The sequence below is a fragment of the Coptis chinensis genome, chromosome 8, assembly GCF_015680905.1.
Source record: "Coptis chinensis isolate HL-2020 chromosome 8, ASM1568090v1, whole genome shotgun sequence".
NCBI lineage: Eukaryota > Viridiplantae > Streptophyta > Magnoliopsida > Ranunculales > Ranunculaceae > Coptis > Coptis chinensis.
Genome location: NC_141463.1, coordinates 24821144 through 24828507, shown reverse-complemented (window position 1 = coordinate 24828507; position 7364 = coordinate 24821144). Strand labels below are relative to the sequence as shown.

General features: G+C 37.4%; 1 pseudogene across 1 annotated transcript; it reads right to left on the bottom strand.

Moving 5' to 3' along the window:
- Nucleotides 1-2446: 2446 nt before the first annotated feature.
- On the bottom strand, nucleotides 2447-4857 carry LOC147480719 (polygalacturonase At1g48100-like; annotated as a pseudogene). Its single transcript, XR_015203680.1, has 6 exons — nucleotides 4194-4857; nucleotides 3905-4072; nucleotides 3763-3807; nucleotides 3457-3664; nucleotides 3262-3343; nucleotides 2447-3170 (listed from the first exon to the last, which is right to left on the bottom strand). The product of XR_015203680.1 is annotated as a polygalacturonase At1g48100-like (transcript).
- Nucleotides 4858-7364: the final 2507 nt, after the last annotated feature.

The window sequence follows — 7364 nt, the reverse complement described above, 5'->3', positions numbered from 1 at the left end:
TGTAGTAATGTGTATACAAACTGCATTCTTTCCCAAGAGTTATGCATCAATCCTTGAATTTGTTAACTAACAGGAGATTGGCCTAATTGAAGCAGTTCCTATGGTTGAGTTTTGGTGGGGGCTGCTTTTGGAAGTTAGCTGGTGCACGGACCCAGACCTTTTTGTAAACTTTGTCAGCGCCTACTCTTCATCCCATGATTGTCGTAGCCGCTGCGCGTGAGTGAGAATTATTAGAATCAACAATCTAATTGCCCCACTGCCGTCCTCCACTTCTTACTCACTTGCAAAGTTGCAAGATCCAACGCCATATCTATGTCACTGTCCTAGCTCATCAGTTTAAGTCACTCTCATTGAACTGATGCGACAGTAAAATATCCTTTCCTCATTATTGGAAAGAGAGCGAAAAGCCCGTGTATTAAAGACGGATAATATGGCAATTCGGAGAAAAATAAGTGAATTAAGTAAAGTTTTCTTTCCTTCATTTGCAACTTCATTCATCCGGCACAACACAGTTCCTAGCTGAGTTGGTAGAAGTGTAGACCATACTTCAAAGGGGTCTCAAACTCTCATTGTCTCATGTTAAAGTCTCCTTGGAGGACCCTAGCAGAGTAGCAGGTTACTGGGGATGCTCGCTTTAACAAGGTCGGCATGGGTCTGGGGAGGTCCAGGATTGCCACTCAAGAGGGCAGCGCCGGCCCTGAGTTTATGGTGGCCCGAAGCCAACTTTTAAAATGTGGCCCTATATGTGTCTATTCACATGTTAAAAACAAACATCGATGCATTTTTTGCCTCGCGTTATCATTTGTTTTCTCCTCTTTTTAGTCGAATTTCTTTTTATTTTATGTAACAAATAAGATTTTATGCATCTTTTAACTTCATAATCTGTGAAATAGCAAGTGGATTTAATAATTTCATTAGCTATATATAAACTTCGATTAAGCCTATAATTATATTGTTCTTATTAGTAAGTGTATATTGCAAGGTGCGTTAAAATGTTTCAGTGGACTCTAATGGTGGACTGGTGGCCCCTTACTTTGCCAAAATAATGGGGGCCCAAAGCGCTTGCTTGTGTGGCTTTGCCTCAGGGCCGGCACTGCAAGAGGGTTGCTACAACTAACATACACTACAAATATTTTTTTTTGGGTGAATTATACACTATTATAACTATTTTTTTTTTCTACGTAAAAGTTGGGTGTGCTGCAGCCCACCCCCGCCCCTCGATCTGGATCCGCCGGTATGCTGTAGCCCATCCCGCCCCTCTGGATCCGCCCCTAGCATGGATGCCTCGCCTCCAGAGGGATAGTACATTAGTACCCATGTCCCCACATAGTATTGGAACTAAGAATAGTGTTGCCCATACAAAACAAAAATACATCACTCAATATATCGAATGGTCAGGACTCCAGACCCACCCTCCATTGCCCACTAACTCAAAAAGAGTATGGTAGTCTCAGATGACATTAACATGTTTTCCTTGTGTGTCCAAGAAACAGAACATTTCCTTCAAACAAGGGAATTAAATTAGCTAGGCTTGGTGGCTCTTCTATGTAAAAAAAAGTAGAACCTAGGAAGTAGTCCTAACCCAAGTTTTTCACACTCCATTGACCATTCCATCAGTTGATGCACGCAGTGTATCCATCCAAGTAAGTTTTTCTTGAACAAGGCCAAGAGCCTATGTATGTTTTGCACACCAAAGTGTTGTTTAATTTGGACTTTGGACATACTACAGATTTAGTTAAGTCTGGAATTGTAAGCCCTTGAAGCATGTGAAGCTTTAACTTGTACATTATTCTTTATAAAATATATCCCTACTTGCGTGCAACAAAGTTGTTAGAACGTAACTGTCATGATAATCGTTTTCTGTTGTAGGACAAATGGATCTTAGTTGGTAATGTAAGAATAATTTCATTTTCAGAAAAAAATATGTAATACATCCAAACTACTAGAGAATCAGGTATGTATAGCATGGTTTAGAAACCACTGCCTTCAAATCTATCTTTATATTTTCAGTTATCTATCCCTTATATTTTTTACTAAATTACACGTGTTTCTTCTTGGACACTGAATATTTCCCGATCAAAATTTAATCAGTAAGTTGGCCTGGTGCAAGGAAATGGCAACAGAACGACCAAAAATCATACACAAAAGATCTGGCGAAGACAAAGACAGAAAATTGATGGATAAAACAGTATGAACAAATTAAATCATGTATTCTACATAAAATGAGAAAGGGTGGGTGATTCCGGCCTGCTGTGAGCTTCTGATTAAACAGTCATATATGATACTATTCAATAGTCATATATGTTATTGTTGCTCATCACCCAAACTCCCAAAGGTTTTACCAACTTTGCTAGTTGCTCACCTTTTCATTTGACTTTGAATTGTCTTCCAATCAACAAAGAAAAAAGAAGAAACAACTACTTCGAAACTAGTACACAATAGTCCATTTTAAAGAGAACTAGAGAAGTGTATTTTTCTTCTCAATTTTGTAGTATATCACACTCAAAATCTCACACTACAAACTGCCTTGTCAAACAAGGATGGTCTTATTCTTGCATCTAAATTATTAATCTAAATATCTAATACGTCCATCTATACTCCTATTTCTTATAAATACACATAACGTCTGATCTGTATCTATATATTTTACACTGTCGTACTTAATCACTCAACACCGATCTATGTCAATCCCTAGGATTGATCGCGGTAGGCCCTCTTGTAAGCAGAACACTGGTGGAATAGTGAGTGTCTGCGAAGTTCCATAGGCACTCCAACAGAAGGCATCTGATAGTATATCTCCTTGCGCTGGAAGCAGCTCCACCTCTGACAGTGTTATGTTAGTGCAAGGAATTGAGTCACTACAGGCAAAATGTATAGGAGGGCTTCGCACGTCATAGGTGCCTTTGATGTTTGTGTACATTATATCAGACACGAAAACAGCAGAAGTTTGGTTGGCGCAGCCTTTGGAAAGACAGTAATATTGGTCAATCATGAGTGGATTCCTCACAGTGTCCATGTGCACATTATTGAAGGTCACACCAGAGACTGAACCAGATCCTCCTTGCCATGTTTTGATCCTAACCCCGTTGTCTGAGTGCTTTATGATTGAATCACTTACTGTGATATTGCTTACACAGGCCCTTGAGTTGTAGTTGCCTAGACTCCCAATGCTGTACATGGTGTCATACAAGATCGACTAAGTTTATTTAGAATTGAAAAGACAGGTTTTAAGGAAGAATAATGTGCATGCACCAAAAGTACCTTATTCCATGACTTGGTCCACAAGTAATGTTTCTTATGTCTACATTATAGCAACCAGTTCCAATTGATACACAATCATCTCCTACAAGACAACAAGAGAACACATGATGCTTGATCATTTTTTTCGTTAATCATGATGCTTGATCATGATAGTAGGGGAATGAACTAATAAACAAATGAAGTCACTGAACTTACCATTCGAAACTACTGAATTATATATCCCCACATTTTCTGTGTTTTCAATGTGAATTCCGTCAGTGTTGGGGCTTAAAGCAGGTGAGTTTATTGTAAGAGTATTAACAAGTACATTTTTGCAGTTATCGAATTTGAGATGGAACTGAGGGCTGTTTCGAATTTTAATTCCTTGCACCAACAAATTGTTGCTCATGAAAAATCTTATGGCCTGCATCAAATTAAATCTCGTAAGAATAACCTATTTATATTAATGGGCAAGCATTAATTTGAAACTGATCGAAGGTATTGAGTTCTTGCGCGGCTTACAACAGGACTATCGCACGGTCCAGGCAGTGTTGTTCCATTTATTCCCTGCTCCATTCACACAGAGTATGTGATCATCAATTAATCAGTAAACTCCAAGAATTTGAAATATAAGAGTATATAATGCTCAAGGTAGCTATTTTACCTTGTGAGGTTTGCATGGTAGGTTCCACCACTTCTCACCTTTTCCATCAATGACACCACCCCCTTGTAAGGACATTCCATTGATTCTGTAGAAGACCAACCAATTGCGTCTACTATTACGTTTTGGCCAAGAATCAGGTCCATCAGGTGGCATAAGGGTACCATCAACCTTTACATAGTTCAGAACGTACGTTAGTTCATATAAAACTTACTGTATCGCGACTTGTCAGTAAAAAGAAAAAAAAAAAAAAGGGTAAATTATGGGTTTCCCAAGTTCATTAATACCGTACCTGAAGTATGATTTTGCTTTGACAAGGACCTGTAAAGATTGTAGATTGAATCATGAAGGAGTGATGTTGAGGAACAAGGAGGGAAACTGATTCAGTTTCAGTCTGGCAGATTGTGTCCCAAGCCATCTTGAAAGGCCTGTGTATCGTCTGTTTTACCATCTCCGACAGCACCAAATGATCGTACATCAAAAGCATTATGCTTAGGAGAATTTGAATTCGGTTCGTCAGAAGGCTCAGGTGAAGGAGAAGAAGAGGGTGTTATTGAGATTTGAGATATGGGATAATAACCACGTTTGTATTTTGTATGACTGTGTAGTATACCTTGGACAGAAGGAGAGAACAAATTGGCATACATGCAGCAAAACAGTACGAACAAACGTCCAAATTCCATTCCAGATTTTAGTTAAGGAATAAATGGAACAGGGTGAGTTCAGTTACTTATAGATCCAACTATCACTATCCTAGAGATGGTCTTTTTCGCTTGGTAGTCAAAACCGTGCTTCCGAATTTTTAAGAATTCAACTTGGATTTTGATGGGATTTGTGACTATATGCACTCAACAACTAGATTGATAAGATGATAATCTACACACCCCACGTTTCAGGAAGTCGTAACACACTTGAACTTCTTTAGTAAATGTGTGACCACGGTGAACAGAAGCAACTTGCTAAAGATCATATAAACTAACAGTTCAGGAAGACAGAGATAGGATATCAACCAGGCTTGAGTTACATTTATACTAGGAAGTGCTAGTGGAAGCTCTTTTGAGTTCTCCTGCACCTTACGATATTTTAATGGCTTGAACCGACCAATTCCATTTAGCCATGTCTTAAGGAGAATGTGGAGTGTGCATATGCATGACTGTTTAGGGAAAAGGCAGATAGAATAAGAAGAGATCATATGGGTAGAACTTGAAGATAACATTCCCATGTTCATCCCCACAACTTTCACTTTCTTTGGTCCCAAACCTAGTTTTTTACCATTGTTAGCATACCATTCAGCTTCACTTTGTTACTTCATCCATAAACTGCGGTTCATTGATGCTTACTAAAGTATACAGAACAGCATTTACTGATCTAGAAGTGTTCAAAACAGCAATGGTTAACAACATTATTATTGCTATTAAGATTATTATTATACTAGCTAGTGAAACTCTTATCTACCTACAATAATAGGATGATTACAATTAAAATGAAAACAGGCATGCAAATGTTGATGGAGAAAGAATTTGTCCCACCGAGACAACAAGTGATGCTGAAGGAGCAAGGTGCCAAGGTTATTCCTAAAAGGAGTAGCATGAGATCAACCACAGAGTTTTTCGGTATAATCTTGAAATCTGAGATACCTATAAACATCATTAATGGTTAATGTCATAATCAATTAAGATACTTTTTCTCCTATAATTCCAGCAGCATATATATTGTGGATCTAAGCATGTCACCAGTAGATCGAGTTTAGCTAGAAGTTCAAAGAATTCAAATTTGACATGCTATATAGAACAGAGAGATTGTATGCATGCTGAAAAAGATAGTAGCTTTATTGTTCTGTTTGCATTTATCTATGTAACGTGACATGAAATACCCACTTTCAGTGCTTATGCGCGCAGCTTAGTTTATTAGTGTGTAGTCGGCTAAACAACTTCTTTTGCTGACACCTTTTAATACCAGGCCACTTTGTATGCTTTTGTCTGATAGGGTTGGGTTAGTTGATATAAACAAAGGGTGATTATTCCTTGAAGCCAAGGGGTCAAATGGTTTTTTAATTAGCAGGTATAGATGGAGCATATATAGAGAGGAAGGCATAAATCAAGATCTAACTGTTAATAGTTTTTTTAGGGGTTTTTAGGTCTTGGTCCTAATAATAATAGTTGGTTTATTAGGATTTGGTCTAGAAAAACTTGAATATTAGGGTTTGGTCCTACTTCTGGTACTTGACCATAAGTCAACTCAGTTGACTATGGCCAATCTGCTTGTATTTTAGATATGGCAATAATACCCCTCGCATGCAACATCACGTGATTTTACTTTTAATAATTTTGAGTAATGTAAAATGTGTGACCGTTAGATCTTAAATTTCACATTTCGCAGCATCTCGAGAATGTGGGGAGAAAATTCCCACCACATATTCATTGCATTGTTCTCTCTCTCACACCAAAACCCTAGCTAGCACTCGACTTCTCTCACCGAAGCTCACCACACACTCAACCTCTTTCATTCGTGAAAACACTAACTTTAACAATGGCCTAACACCGAAACCAACTCCTCGTCTTCTCTCATAACGAATTCCAATAGAATTTTATCGTTTGATCGAGTTGGTGATCGTCATCGTTGTTTATGAAGTTTCATGAAGTGTTGTTGTAAATCATCGTTCTTTTGAGGTTATGAACTGGTTATGAGTCAGTGATCGTCGTTGATTTGAGGTAATCTTCAGTTGCTGTTATAAAATAAAGGAAGGTTGTTGCTTAAAGGTTAGGTTTTTATATGTTTCAATTCTAGTAATTAAAAATATCATTTTTCATGAAGTTTGAAAGCTTTTTCATGAAAATAGTCGCTTGTTCTGTTGGAAATACGGTGGCTTTATCATATATCTTTTTGGAATCTCTTTGGTAAAATTTCAAAGTGAAAGTAATTTCAAATAGTTTGTTCGGTTGCGACTTTATCATTGCATTGTTTGGTGTAGTAGTAAAAACATGGACTAAAACACTAAAGTGAAGCATGGACTAAAATCTAATTTTTTATTTTCTAGTAGGACTAATATTGTATGAAGTATTAGTGATGGATTTGCTGATATTGTTTCAATTCAATGTAATTGTTTTATTTTGTTGTCGGATATTCTATTTGTCTAAAGCCATATTGTAGCTAATTGAAATTGAAATATAAATTTGATATGTTATTTGTATGAAGTTGAAGTTGTGCATGCGAATTTGTGTGCATATATTCACCTAAAACTGGTTTGAATTTTGTTTGAATGTAATTGTGAATCAAATTTGTTTCTCACTATCTGATTTACTCCATATGTTGTTTGTATGTTGGTAGCCTTGTTAGTTGAGTACTATGGCCAGTCTTTTACTAGGAGTAAAAGATTTTGTCATTCATTATGGTGGTAAGTGGGGGAGAACTATCTCTGGGAAGATTAAGATTAGTGAATACAATGTGGGGTAAGCAAGAGTCT